Here is a 15,853-nt window from a genome sequence, read left to right as displayed (position 1 = left end):
AAAAAAAAAAAAAAAAAAAAAAAAGTCCCTGGAAGGGGACCCTTTGCTTTGTCTAAAGTTTTTTTCTGAAACTTTGCAAACTATCTGCCTGGTGACTTACTGCCATGTCCTCTGAAAGGGGAAAATAGACTTTAAAACGGGCTTTTTAAGTCCTTGCCTAGTATTACACAGACCACACCTGTGAATTCTTAGGTAAATTTCACATCAGTAAATCCCAAGTAGAGCTTTCTTTGACCTTATCCTCCTTACATGTATAGCGTAGGCACCCTCCCAAAGCGTGCCTTTCCATCAACTTTTCTCATCATTGCTAAACCTGTCCCTATTCCTTAGGACAGCCCCTTCACTATTAGTCACTAAATCTCACAGAGTGTCAATATCAGGAGGCTGGAGCAATATCAGGCTTGTAGATATGATTTTATCTAAATGTCATTAAGTCTGATGAAATATTTATTCATAGTCTTACTTAACTGATAACAACATCCAGAGTCAATACACAACTTTTGGTTTACTAAATCTTGGCCTTTCAAATCCTATTGAGTACTACTGCCCCTAGGTCTGTCTATAAAGGATAAGCTGTGGAGAGATACATACACTGAAGGAAATGTACTTTCTGCCTTTGGTTCTGGGGCAAAGGAGAGGGGGAAAATGCTGTTTGTACTTAAATATGTGACAATAACTCATATTTCTCCACACACTAAGTATAAGAGGAATTATGCATTCATTATCACTATCAATGGAGGGTTAGTTTCAGGAATACATACCTGTAGAAACAAAAACCTGCGGCTGCTTGAGTCCCTTATAAGAAATTCTACAGCTGCAAATAAGTAGGAGCACCCTCCTACATCTATACATGCATAAATCCTGTCTAGACCTTTATAGTAACTAACATAGTAAATGCCAAGTAAGTAGTAACTGTACTGTATCATTTAAGGAATAATGACTGGGGGGGGGGTGTTTGCATATTTTCAACATGGACAAATATTTCTAATTATTTTTAATGAGTCCCAATCTGGTTAAATTCATAGATGTGGGATTCATAGATATGGGAAAAGAAAACTGCAGTTCTCAAAGAGTATTAGACATCACTATGTGAGCAGGTGGGACTCATTGAATTGCTCCCTTAAGTGAACATCAAAAAGATGCCTTTGGTCAATTAAAGAAACAGCTAAACCTCATTAATTTCTAATAGAAGACTGTAGTATAGCTCCATAGTACAGCATTAGCCTGTTCTTTTGGAGTAATTCCTCAATCAAGGTTCCCTCATCCCAGGTGTGTCAAGTTGACAATAAAGATTAGCAATTGCAGACATTATCTCAAACAGAAACACGTTTTCTCAACAGACTGTCTACTAAAGACTTACCACTTACTTGTTCTTGTAATGAAAAATTGTAAGCCCCATTAAAATGCTTTCTTTTGTAAGAGTTGAGTTGGCCATGGTGTCTCTTCACAGCAATAGAACATGGGCTAAGACACAGCTGATCATCCAGAGAGTAAATCAAAACCAAGAACTTTATGCTGTCATTTGAAAACAACAGGAAGCATAATGCATTGGGAGCAAAGCCAAAATGGAATGCAGAGAACATTTCTAGTACAGGAGACTATTTGTATTCTTACTCCATTAGAACAGTCTATGAACATGTCTATTGGGCCTTTGCTTGATGGCTATTAATTTCAGAGGGCCCAGCCCCAGTGGATGGTGCCATCCCTGAGTAGGTTGTCTTGACTAAAGTAGAAGTCTACAATGCAGCCAGCCAGAGTGTTCAAGTGACAACCAGTGTGTAATCAATTCCCCATAACCTCAAATCATCCTCTGAACTCTGTATTTGAGCAAAGAGGACTCCAGGGCTAGCACAGTAGAATGTAAGCCAAAGGACACAAAATTATACATGAAAATGTCCCTGGGTAAAAGGATATAGAGCATTGAATCTGAGTTTATGGCAGAAACAGGCTAATTCAATTTCGGCATTTTCTTCCCCTCCTGGTCCGTCTGATGTGGACTTGTCTACACATCTGCACACACTCTTGTGCAAAGTGAATGACCTTGAGGTTCACCTGCTTAAAGCTTTTCAACTCACTATCTCTCTGTTTTCTATAGCCTGCACCTGGAGCATAATGTCCCCCAATACCACAGCTAGACCAGATGCATCCATCCATGATGTGTAAGGTCAACCGACTGCTTTTTCCTGAGGCTTGTATGAGAGGTAGAGGAGATCCCAATCTATATGGTGGGAAAGGCAGCTTCGAGGAGGTCTTGTGAGCTAGCTGAGACCTTGCTTGAGAGATGTGTTCTTTCTGGACTAAGATACCTTCTCTGTTACAGGTGTACATGCTCATGCACAGCCCATACACATAGATCTTTCTCATTTCTATTTGCGTCTGAACTTATCGATAACGCCCATCACTGAGAGAGCGGACTGTCATGGCCTGCCTCAGCTCTCCTCCTTGAAATCAGAGCCAAGCTCCATACCTGGAAGGACAAAGAAAATCTTGAACACAAAACACAGCCACCGAAAAACCTGTAAAACATTGCCACTGGTACCTACAACGAAGAAGGACTAACTGAAGACAAGTCAGAGTCCTCAGCTTCAATTTAAACTTACTGTTTATTTCCAGGTGGCCTTATGATTGTTCCTAAATGGAAATGATCTTTTCAAGTTGAAATGGTAGAACACAACCAATGCCCTGGGAGAGGACTGCTTAAACCTCTTCAGACTCAAGTTCTGCACATCGAGCTTCAGAAAAGTCGGGTTTGTTATCAACCTAAGATAGCAAGACTCGTTCAAGAAGAAGCAAGTAGAAACAATGGTGTAAAAACATGGCAATCTTGGGCTCCTAGCCAGGAATTTAGCTACGAGGAGCTTAAGTGTGCATGACTTGACATGACCAGCGTACAGCAAGTAGCAACACTGTCTTTCAAAGAGACAGGTTCCATGAGACCGTAGGGAGACCGTAACAGGAGGAGCAGGATCACAAAACCACTAATGAGGCATACAGGAGTTAAACATCTCAGCGTCCTTAATAAAACTCCCATCCTGGGCTCAACTCTTATGTCTATTTCTTCTCCATATTTACAGCTAGTTCTTAGATTAAAATAACACTAACTAGCAATCTTTATTGTGATAATCATTATTATACCTTTGATACTTAGAAACCTTTGTTCATTATTTCCATATTAACTAGAGTATACCAACATACAGAAACTCCTTGAACTGAAATCGTACTCACAGTGTACTTCAGGACATTGCTATTTTCTTTGAATTCCACCTGAGTTAAGAGTAATCTTAATGTCACACTAATTTTTCTTCCAAAGAGAAAGATTTGATCAATACCTTTTTCCTTTCTAGTTCTGCTGTTTGTCACAGTGACATTATAAAGCAGATGGGATGCTAGTGGCCAAAAGCCAGAGGACTGGTTGGGCTGTTCACAATGTGTACCTTACAAATAAAGGAGTGTTACCTAAGAGCAGGGGTCATTTAGATGACCTGTAGTAAAAAGTGTGTGTGGGCAGGAGCACTCCAGGTTCACTGTGGATTCCCATCGTACTTTCTGCCAAAGGGAGAATGGAGACCTGGGGAGATTGCTCAGTTGGGAAAGTGCTTGCTGTGGACACACAAAGACCTAAGTATGAATCTCTAGAACCCACATAAAGCTGGGCATGTTAGAGCAAGCCCAGTGTTCTTACAGTGAGATGAGGGGCAGAGTCAGGAGAATCCCCAGGAGCTGACAGGCTACCTAGCCTGCCAAATGCAGTAAGTAGCAAACCCCAAGAAACTCTGTCTCAAACAAAGTGGAAGGTCAGGCCCAGCATCCAATGTTGTTCTCTGCACATCCCATGGCTCTAGCATGCCCATATTTACACACATGAATGCACACACACACAGACACACAGATACATACACACACAAGATAAAAAAAAAGGAATGGAGCCTTTTGGGGAATGACTTACAGCACAAGAAGGTGCCTTCAAACACTCAGTTTTACCTTTTGCATGTGAGCTGCTTCAGGATGCAGAACAACACCTATGCATAATTAATGTTAAATGGCTATCTAATCTTTTAGTCCATTGTTCAATAAGGTACCCTTGGACCAGCAGAGGGATGAAAGCAGGTACACTTTCTCAAATAAAAGAGGATACAGGGCCTTGGAAACCTTATCACTGAATCTTCCATTATATTTGGTCACAGATGGTTGGGATGGAAGGGTTATGTTCTCCCCGTTCTGCTCCTAAAACTCCTCTGCACTGTAAGCAGATGGCGTCTACTGTCTTTAGAATTCAGAGGAGCCAACTGTCAGGCAGCACCCGGGACAGTTGGTTCTTCTGTGAGACATAACAGATATCCACTCACCTTAAGTATTTGAAAGGGACAGCCAGCCAAAGGCTATTTGAGGACAGCTCTGGCCTTTATGGTACCTAACATGTGTGTCTATGGAACACTCACTTGGCCTAGTTTGTGCAGGGTCTGCTTCCTTGCTGGTATCTAAAACCCTGCTCCATGGATTGCCTTTCTCTTCCCAGCACCCAGGCACTCTCATAGACCACTGGAGTCTAGTCAAAGGTCACGCCATCCTTGAGACAGAAGCTTGGGCTGGGCTGCTAGTGAACTGGTGCTATATTTCTGTGATGCATTTTATTATTCTTCTATACCACTTTCAAAAATAGAAGTAAAATATATGAACTATAAAATGTTGGGCTGGAGAGATGGCTCAGCGGTTAAGAGCGCTGACTGCTCTTCCAAAGGTCCTGAGTTCAAATCCCAGCAACCACATGGTGGCTCACAACCATCTGTAATGAGATCTGATGGCCTCTCTGGTGTATCTGAAGACAGCTACAGTGTACTTAGACATAATAAATAAATGAATCTTTAAAAAAATAAATAAAATGTATCATGGCAACCATTTTTCAATTCATCTCAGTGTCATCTGAGACAGTCACATTGCATATGCAATATTGGCCACCATCTACAGCCAGAACCTTTCATCTCCCAAAGTTGAACAATGCTTCTCTGTCAAACAACTCATTTTCAGCCTTCTTCAGTGCCTGGCAGCAGCCCTTTACCTCTAGGCTCTATGGATCTGTTATTGCCTTTAAATGGAGTAATACATTGTCTTTTCTGTGACTGGCTTATTTGCTTAGCCCACTGCCCTCCTGGCTTATCTATGTTTCACTGTATGCCAAGCTCTCCCTTCCACCAATGCCCATTCATTTGCACACCTATAGGCTTGAACGTGGCTTCTACCATTTAACTCTCTTGAATAACACTTCTCTGAACACAGGATATGAACATCTCTTCCAGGCCTGCTTGCAATTCTTTTGTACATTTAGAAAAAGTGGAATCATAGGCTACCTCTATTTTTATTTTCTTCTGCTACAGTAAAGGCTCTCTTTATTATATAGATGTTCCTAGTTAGCTGATTAGAATAAGAAAAGCAGATATCCAATGCTGGGCCTGGTAGAAATCGCAATCCCAGTGGTTCAGTACATGGTGATCAGCACCAAATGCTGCTGTCTTAATTAGGGTTTCTATTGCTGCAATGGAACACCATGACTAAAAGGCAAGTTGGGGAGGATAGGGTTTATTTTACTCACAGTTCCATAGAACAGCTCATCATCAAAAGTAGTGAGGGCAGGAATTTGGAGGCAAGAGCTGATGCAGAAGCCATGGATGGGTGCTGCTTACTGCCTTGTTCCTCATGGTTTGCTCAACTTGCTGTCTTAGAGAACCCAGGACCTCCAGTCCAGGGATGGCACCACCCACAATAGACTGGGCCCTTCCTCATCAATCACCAATTTAAAACAAAATGCCTTACAGCCAGATCTTATGGATGCGTTTTCTTACTGAGGTTCTCCCTCACATGACTCTGGCTTATGTCAGTCAGGTTGCTATGACAGGAGAGCAGCACAGTTGCTTGGTTTCTATCAGGAAGATATGATGACCAGACACAAAGACAGATGCTGTGGTACTAACAAGTCTGCCTTGACCTAGCATTTACAGTTTAATATGGACTGCCTGAAAATAACACTTTAGCCAAACAAGAAAGGAATGCTCAAGCCAGGATAAGGAGAATGAAAAAAGAAAAGAAAAAAGAAAAGAAAAGAAAAGAAAAGAAAAGAAAAGAAAAGAAAAGAAAAGAAAAGAAAAGAAAAGGCTTTGGGTCACCCTTTAAAAACAGTCCATCCACTCCAAGATCTTAATTCTTAATTGTTTACAACAGAGCAAAACAAAAGCAATCAGTGTGAAGCAGATGATGTCTATGTGTGATTAGTCAGTCAAGGGCTGACTCATGGTTGCGGGGTAGATAAATAGCAATTTATTTTTCCTTTCATATCTCCACGCATGAAGTGTAATTACAGATTTCTTTGCCTTTTCGGTAATGTGAAATTAAAAACCTAACCTTCTTCGAGTGTAATAGGTGCCAAGTAGGGCTCTGTATGAAACACAGGCTCACTGACTCCAACCACAGGACCTGCTGGAATCGCTGCTTTTACCTGATGAAACAACCAGTTATGAGCCTACCGAGGAATTGCAAATACTCTAGGGTTTGATAAGCGTGATTATGCCACTTTTTCATTTTGTCGCCCTGTTGTATCATTAATCTTGGCTTTAGTTATCTCCTAGAAACACTCTATTCAAATGTTCAGTTTAATGAAGTTGGATATGTGAATTTTCTTGCAGAGAAATTAATTTCAGCAACTGCCAAGAGACTTACAGTGCTTTGGCAAAGGCTTGTGACTTTAATGTTGAAACTATGTTTCTGGCCACACACCATCAGGCAAGCTCCCTTTTGTGTCCCGTTGCTAGGACTTTGTTCAAAGTACTAAAGCACAGCCATTCTGCAGAAAGAAAGAAAGGCAGTTCTCATGCCTTCCACTAGGATGCACTCCAGCCCCTGAATTTTTTCTATCTCTTGTTCAGGGCATCATTATGTGGCCTTAGATTTTTTTTTTTTTTTGGATATTACCTCAACTGGTGTATACAAACCTACTTTATTTATTGTGTTCCCTAACTCTAAAACAAGATCTCCATTAGAAAAAGCAAGCAGGGGTAGGGAGACACTTAACAGATAAACACCCTCTCTAGCAAGCCTGATGACGGAGCTCTATCCCAGAAAGAGCAGATTAAAAAAGCCAGCTGAGGCCTTTTCAATCTGCAATCCCAGCACCTCTATCTTGAGATGGGAGGAGACAATACAATCACTCAAAAGCTTGGGGACCAGCTAACATGGAATACACAGTTCAGCAGAAACAAGAGATGCCATTGTCACAACAAGGAGGAAGGAGTGAACCGGTTCCTGAAAATCATGTGGCATATGCACACACACACACACACACAGTGTGTAAAGAAAAGCACACATGACAATATTTTATCACATCTGTTACCATGCTGTCTCCTCCCTAACATTGTTTCTTTTGCATTCTAATGATGTACAATAAGCTACCTTTTTCATGGTTGCAAATGCACATTTTTTAAAAATTATATAATGAAGACATGCTAAAAAAAAGAATAAGAGAAAGAAAGACAGACAGAAAGATCTTTTTCTAGAAAAGAGAGAAAGAGAGACAAGATTGAAAGTATTCACCTCATCACACATCATACTCAGCTGGTCCCCATATCGATTTGGTGATACGCTAGCCATGATGTTCAAGAGAAGCAGACCCCCAAAAGGACATGGACACATGGACAACCCCAACAAAGAAGCTCTGTGTGTTCAAGGCCAGCATGGGCTACATAAGGGGACTCTATCGATAGGCATTTGATCAAAGACCTGGCCAAGTTGACAAATGATAGTACCCAATATATGTCTCCCCCTGAACTTATGGGGTTATATTTTCAAACAGCCACTAAATTATTAGTTCACAGGTATGAATTCATTCTCTTTGTCTAGGAACATGCATGGAGAATGATAGGAACAGGGAAAGCCTAGAGCTTTTCAATCTATACACTAAAAACTAGAGATCATATCGTATACTAGAGTCCACCAGGGCATCCATATACTAATTGCACAGTGATCATACATGTATATTTTAAAATGTAATTCACAGTTCAAAATGCAATAATTCTTAATTCTTCATTGAAACCATTCAATCCATCTTCCATGCACAATGCTTCATTCTCATCTTCTCTCTTCCTCATTAATCTCTCCCCTGAGGCTCCTTTCTTCAACAGGAGATATTATAACTTTAGCTACATCTAATTTTAATATAACAATAAAACAAAACGTTGCTTAGAAGCTCTTATCACAAAGCATGGATTTTAAAAAGTTTTCGGTAGAAAGCATTTATTTTTAACTTCCACTCTTCCTAGAAAAAGCCATTAAAGCTAGGGTCCCCAGCATGGCGACAAGTGAGCCACTGAACAAATAAATCTGACTCAGAAACAATAATGTAGAACACTGCCTCTAAGGCGGGGCCTGACAGTTCTTTCACAACATAAACAAGGCCCTACAACTCCTCTCCAGATACCACCATGCTATCTCTAACTGATACCTGTTCGCAAAAGAAGCTGCTCTTGTGCCTCTCTTCCTTTCTTTCACCTTCCTTTGTATTCTGGGTTGTTTGTTTTATTTGTTTTCCAAAGAGGGGAAGAAAAAAAGAAGGCGTGGAGTTAGATGGGTCGGGGAGGAGGAGCTGGGAAGAGATGGGGGAGGGGAAGCCGTGATCAGAATAGATTCTATGAAAATCTTATTTTCCATAAAAAAGTGTTAAGATAAATAAAATTAGTGTTTACAAGAAGAGCAAAACCCAAGCTCTAACAAAACATCTTTTTTTTTTGGTTTTTCGAGACAGGGTTTCTCTGTGTAGCCCTGGCTGTCCTGGCACTCACTTTGTAGACCAGGCTGGCCTCGAACTCAGAAATCCGCCTGCCTCTGCCTCCCAAGTGCTGGGATTAAAGGCATGCGCCACCACGCCCGGCTACAAAACATCTTTTTGAGGCAGACATTTCATTAAAATGAGCCTCAAGGCCCTAGTGCAGAGTCCAGTGGTAGAGTATTTACCACACACACATAAGCAAGGATCTTGAACTGCAAAAATATAAATACGTAAATGTGATTCTTGAGGTGGCTAGATTTTCATGGGAACAAACTTGAGTTGCCTCTGCCAAGGATGACTCCACATTACCCAAATAGCTAAGACTGCAGGTGGCTTAAAACACAAATGTAATACTGCATCACAAAAAATAAAGGTAGGACTACACACACACACACACACATACACACTTTTTTTTCCCCCTGGAAAATATATTCATGCTTTGGTCCAAGATACCATAGCACGGTGAAACCATCAATTCTGATTGCAACTTCCTGTGTTTTGCTCCTTTCTCATAATTAAAGGTGGAAAGCATTGGAAGTTATTTCCTCCATTTTCTCATTGTTGTTACTGACATCTGCCATGCTGCCTAAAGACTGCTGACTGCTGCTCCATTGTGCCTTGTAATGTTCATGTAGCTGAACTCCTGAGATACAGACACAACGTCATTTTCCGCTCTCAAGGAGTGGCCATTGCTACTCAAAGAAGGTGAGGGATCTGTCATCTCCTCCAGTGGAGTCCCCAGCACCAGTCAGACATCCATGTATCAGGGGACAGGGTAGTCCCGAGGGAAGCAGCATTCTGTGGGAGAAAAACGTCAAGCTCTGTTTACTGCCACACACCTTTAACCCTTGCAATTGGAAGGCAAAGGCAGGTGGACCTCTGTAAATTCAAGGCCAACCTGGTTTACATATTGAGTTCTAGGTCTATGTAGAGACCCTGTCTCAAAACAAGCAAGCAAGCAAGCAAGCAAACAAACAAAAATAAGACTAAAAAAATAAGTGAAATCTCAGAGGGGTAACCTTCACATTTTGGTTAGTACTAGCAGCTGGAAGGCACCACAGTTTGAGTGTTGTTTAACAAGAAAATAGTCTTCACTATGATTTACAATGAACACAAAAAAAGATGAATGAACTTACAAAGGAGGTAGGTATGCAAGAATAAGCAAGAAAATCTAACACCTGACAAAGGAAAAGCAGTTTAATAATTTTCTGTTTCTGAGACATTCTTTCTTAGTTTATTCTCTTCCACCAGTGTATATACTTTGGGGCAATGAACTAATGACAATCTATAGGTGAGCTTATATGTTTCTGGCATATGAATTTCCCTAATCAGCAGATGTGTAATAATTTATAATTCCACCACTTTCCAGACTACACAATCTCACTGGCCCCTTTGATGCTCAGAATAAACACAAGCTGACTTTTCCAAAACGTTGACTAAAAATTAAAGGACCACACAGTGAGCATCCCAGTCTATCACAGGACTAGAGTCAAAGTCAGGCAGCTTTCTTTAAATTCAATTCCTTCACAGCCTTTGGCAAATTAGCGATTCTCTACAGAGGACCACAGAATACTGGAATGGGAAAGGATGCAGACATCCAATCTTTGGCTTGGAAAATAAATATATTATTATTTAAAAATTGTAGCTGGAAAGACTTTCTTCTGCTGATAAAAATAAGACACCTCTTTGTTGAAGAAAGGGGTAGGAGGCCCCAGGATGGTCACAGTGTTGAAAGTGTCCAGTCATCTAACCCTGAAGTATTTTATCAAGTTCTAAACCCCCAAGATCTCAGCCTGTGGCAGTGGACTCTGATATGTTCCATAGCCATCTTTGTGTCTGTTCCTAGCAGGAGCTTGTCAAGAGCCCACAGTGTGGATGAATCATGGGCCAGAGTACTGGGTAACAAGTCAGCAGGTCTGGGGACTATTAGGAGGGGAACAGCTTAATATACTGAATTGTAATACTGAAGTGAAGGGGCAGGTCCACTGTCCCACACAAAGTGACAACTCACCCAGGTTTACCCAGGACTTTCCCAGTTTCAAAGCACCTCCTGTGACCATCCTCTGCAGTGCCTGTATTAGTTGCTTTGCTACAGTGATTAAGATACCCAAACTAAGTCAACCTGTAGAAAAGTTTATTTCTGCTTATGGTTACCAGGGGAGTCCATACTGGCAGGGAAGGCAGAGCAGGTGGCCTGGGCAGGATGCTCCTGCCTCCTCCCTGGTTGCCTCTGGAAGCAAAAAGAGCAAACTGAAGTAGAGTTATAAACTCTAAACCCCATGTTGAGTGATGTACGTCCTCCAGCAAGGCCACATACACTTTCTAACAGCTCCTTAAGTGTCTCAAACAACACCACACAACTAAACAACCACAGTGCCAAACTGGGAGAGAGAGAGTTAATATTTCACCTCAGCACACACCAGACAACCCCACACATACACGAACACACACACACACATAACATTACACACAACACAGACATAAGCTTCTGCTGTCACTGGTCTTGTAAAGTTAATTCCACCCATGAGCAGCTTAGATTGTGGTGAGTCTCTAAGGGGACACACATCAGCTAAAGCAACAAAGCACAGAACCCTGGTGCTTCCCACACCATCTGCATATATCTATGCTCTAATGGAAATGCATTTCAGACTGGCCTCTAACCAAGTCCTTTAGGTAGGCAGAAAGAGGTTTTGTCTAAACAAGTAATTATATTCCATATGACCTTCATTATACCAGGTATCTTTTATATATACTCCTTTGATGCCCCATTATTACATAATATTAAGATAAACATCTGTCCACTTTCAAATTAAGTGATTTAAAGTTAAGGTTATTATATCTAACAACATTTGCTACGTGTAAACTGATACAAATTTTACTGCTCATGATTTTTAAACAGATTTATTTTTAATTTATGTGTGATGTTGTACCCTGTATGTATGTGTAGCATATATGGTCAATGGAAAAGAAGGTATCAGGTCCTCTGGAACTAGAGTTACAGGTGGTTACAGCTGCCATGTGAGTGCTGGGAACTGAATCCAGGTCCTCTGTCAAAGCAGGCAGGGCTCTTAATCTCTGCAGCCAGCTTGTAAAAGACTTGACTATTCTGGCATCTAAACAAATGACAACCTTTCCACTGGCAGATACCACATGTGGGGACATCAAGAAGCCCACTGGCAAGTTTCCTGACAGATGAATGGGGCCAAGGCAAGTCCTCCTGGACAGGCTTCTTGGGTCCAAGAGAGGACACCTACAATAGGACGACAGACAATGACCCTAACCCAATGTGCAGCATTAGTGAGAATTGTGCCTCTTTTCTTGCAGGGTCCCCAGCACCTAGCATCCTCCTCCAAAAATCAAAAAGGAAAGCATGCAGTTTCTCCATCTGCCTCTAAAGCAGGACATCTGGGAACGACAGGAAGAATTTCTATTTGTCATGATAATCCTAGGAAACAAGCTTGTTTTCACCTTCGAAAAATGTCCCTCCAACCCTCAAAGAGCACCTTCTCTGCTATTAATTTTCTTTATGTTCACTGAGACTCAGTAGCTGAAATAGGGGTGAGTGGTCCTGGGGTATTTATTCTATACCATTTCTTGATCTTCCTAGATATCTCCCAGGGCACAAAACCTTCCCACACATCCCATCGGTCCTCTGTTTTAGCCTTTTTGGTATGTCCCCAGGAACTGTGAATCCCACTGAAGACTTCAGAACCAACATTAGACAGAGAACCAAGAAAGACATGAATGGGATCTTAGATGAACAATGGCTTTATATTGGAATATAAGGAAGTTTTATTAAGTTTTATGTCCTCCATCACCAAAGATGGGAGCTATCTGTAGCCGAGGGAAGGCTTCCCACAGGACAACTGACTAAGTATGTGCATACACAATGTTGTATACAAAAGGGTTCTCCCTCATTTTGGAAGCAGTTAAAGTACCATCCCAGATGGATTGCACACCTTTGCCCTGGTGAGTGGTTATTATCCTGAGTCACTATCCTAACGGCTCCTAAGACTCTACCCATGTTATCAAGATGCTCCAATCAGAGACAGAGATGTTATCAAGGACAAATGAACACATGAAATTGGTTCTATTTATTTTATAAATAAATACACATACATAGCAACAATGGAATGGAAGTTCTAAAAAAGGCAATAAGAACTCACATTTTAGATCTACTTAAATGTGTGTGCCTGTACACATATGAACGTGTGTGTGTGTGTGTGTGTGTGTGTGTGTGTGTAAATTGTTGCCTGTATGCATGGATAGGTACCATGTCTGGTGCTTGTAGAAGTCAGAAGGCTTTGAATACCCAGTATTTGGAGTTAAGGATGATTGTGAGTCGACATATAGGTGCAGGGAATTGAACTCAGTTCCTCTGCAAGAGCAACAAGTGCTCCAAACTACTGAGCCATCTCTCTATCTGCAGAACTTGTTTTTTCAGCTTTGGTAAAAATAATCTTTGAAGCCCTCTTGTTGAGGATTAGGTTGTCTCCTTCAGAACTAAATAAAGCCCTTTGGAAGGAGATCATCAAAACAGAGCCGGTAGCCACAAACATCGAGCCAGCTCTTTCTCCCTGGTCTCTGACCTACCCTGACAGTGGACAGTGGCAAGGCTGGCTTTGTCAGAGGTGTACAAATAGCATCCATCCAAAACATCAGTTCTCACAAGGCAGTTTGGCAGGCTTTGTGCAATCTATAACCTGTCCAAATAACACACTTACACAGGTGGCATTCCAAAGAAGCAAAAACAGTCATTATCTGAAAGCATCCTCCTCTGTAGGAGGGCATCCCACACAAAAATACACCAGAGCTCCAGAACTGCCACATCCCGAAAAGCCCTATTTGGCTCTAAACTCAGACAGCTTTAACAACACAGCCCACTGATGCTTTCACGGCTGCACTTGCTTTCCCCCTAATTGGGATGTTGATGGGCCTCATGTTCAACATAATGGGCTCTTCTGATCACAGCCACGCTGCTCACTCTGAAATAAGAACATTTAATCATCGGCCACTCTTCTCCAAGCATGTCAGTAAGAGCATTTGTCAGGTGTTATGTCAATGTTCCAGAACAAATAACAGTACTACTTCATTTTTACCTCTGCTGAAAACCAGGCCTTCAAAGAGACATTGCAAAGTCTACTCTCCCAGTTCCCCCAAAATGCCAGTAAATCTGCACAGTGCAGCCTACCCTTGTCACCAAGATGTTAAATAGGAGAAACAGCGAGGGAGTATTCCCTTCATAACTATGAAAATTAACTATCTTTCATCAGTTTTGACATACAGAAGTATAGGTTTTAAATAATCTTTTAAAATACTTTATTTATTTATTTGTATGTACATTGGGTTCCATCTGCACATATATTTGTGAAGGTATCAGATCTGTGAGAACTGGAGTTACAGACAGGTGTGAGCTGCTATGTGGTAGATGGGAATTGAACCCAGGTCCTTTGTAAGAACAGTGACGACTTGTAACCTCTGAGCTATCTCTCCAGCCCAACCACATACCCTTTTATTTATAACCTGTGAGTTGAACAAGGTGGTGTACACAGGGAGTCCTAACTACTAAAAGGATGGAGGGGGTGATGACTTGAGTCTAGGAATTGAAATCAGCCCAGGCAACAAAACAAGACCTGTGTTAAAAATAAAATGTATGAGTTATAGTTCCCTATTAATTTTCCCACAGCAAAAAAATACATTCAGCCTTCCGGTCATTTCTATTCCTATCTATTTTCCTGAATGGCATTCAGCGGAACTCCTTTCCTTGCCATTGGACCTTGAGCCTCAGGAAATGAACAGCATCTCTGAGTGAACAATTCGCTGCTCGGGAGGAGCATCATCCATGCTGGAGGAAGAGGAGGGAATCCCTGGAATACACTGTGGTGCTGGCAGCAGCTGCCTTTCCTCCTGTCTGCAGACTCTCATTATGGCACAAGGAAGAGAATCAGTTTAAAACTCAAGCAGGGTCCACCTTGCAGGGCAAACAACATCTTAAGAAGTCTTAGGGATGCCAGGCAAAGTAGCATAGGCCTTTAACCGCAGCACCTGGCAGTCAGAGCTCTGTGACTCTGGAGGGCAGCCTGGTCTACAGAGTGAGTTATATACTGAGGCTCTCTGGAAAAACAAAAACAAGCAAAAATCACAAAGTGTGAGTCATTGTGTAAAAGTCTGTGTATGGTTTGTTACATACACGTACACATGTATATATGTGTGTGCCCATGCCTTAGAGGCCAGAGCTGGGCATTGGTTTCCTTCTTTCATTTTTTTCCACCTTACTTTCTGAGCTTACTGAACTTGGAGCTTACTGATTTGGGCAGCCTGGTTGTCTCATGACCTCCAGGGTTCCACTGCTCTCAGTCCCCTGCCCCAGCACACTGAGATTACACAAACATGGCATGGTACCCAGCCTTTACGTTAGTGCTGGGCATCCAAAGTCAGGTCCTCTTGCACACCCAGTAAGTGCTTTGTCATCTGAGCCATCTGCCTGCCATTGTGAGTTTGTGAGTCTTAGAAACAAAACAAAACAAAAAATGGCAAGCCTGCTTCTGCTCTTTCTTCTGTTCCCTTTTCTAGATGAAGTTCAGGTGTCCCCTGCTGAGTTCCTAGATTTGTCTAGTTCAAGAGACACTGGAACCCTTAAAAGAAACATAAAATCCAGCACCCACTACTGAGAAGGGGGGACCCATCATTGGGGTATGAGAAAGGAGTACTAAGTTAGAAAGAGGTCCACAGAGGTGAGACCATAGGCCAAGGAGACTCTGGTCAGCATCATTGCTCCGCTCAGAGAACAGAACAGCCATTACTCCCAGTATCTTCTGTGTATCACTGTATCCCCAGCAACTATCAGACAGTTCACCTCAGATTCCCAAGCATCTGCTGGCTTCAAATGATATTAACTAGAGGATGCCTTTATGCAAGGTAAGGGGTGATGCTTAGAGCTTGATTCACACACTGCCAGAGCTGCTTAAACATTATCAGAGTTGTAGAAAATGGCAGGAAGGGAGGAAGAAAGGGAGGGAGGGAGGGAGGGAGGGAGGGAGGGAG

The 15,853-nt window shown here is 41.8% G+C and overlaps 1 protein-coding gene across 16 annotated transcripts in view; it reads right to left on the bottom strand.

The window, feature by feature from the left end:
- Positions 1-15,853, bottom strand: part of Kiaa1217 (KIAA1217 ortholog) — a 458,308-nt gene that overhangs the window by 190,531 nt on the left and 251,924 nt on the right. The gene's annotated exons all lie outside the window — the stretch shown is intronic.

Source organism: Mus caroli, chromosome 2 (assembly GCF_900094665.2).
Source record: "Mus caroli chromosome 2, CAROLI_EIJ_v1.1, whole genome shotgun sequence".
Classification (NCBI taxonomy): Eukaryota; Metazoa; Chordata; class Mammalia; order Rodentia; family Muridae; genus Mus; species Mus caroli.
The sequence above is the reverse complement of the archived record's forward strand: the minus strand, read 5'-3'. Positions and strand labels throughout refer to the sequence as shown.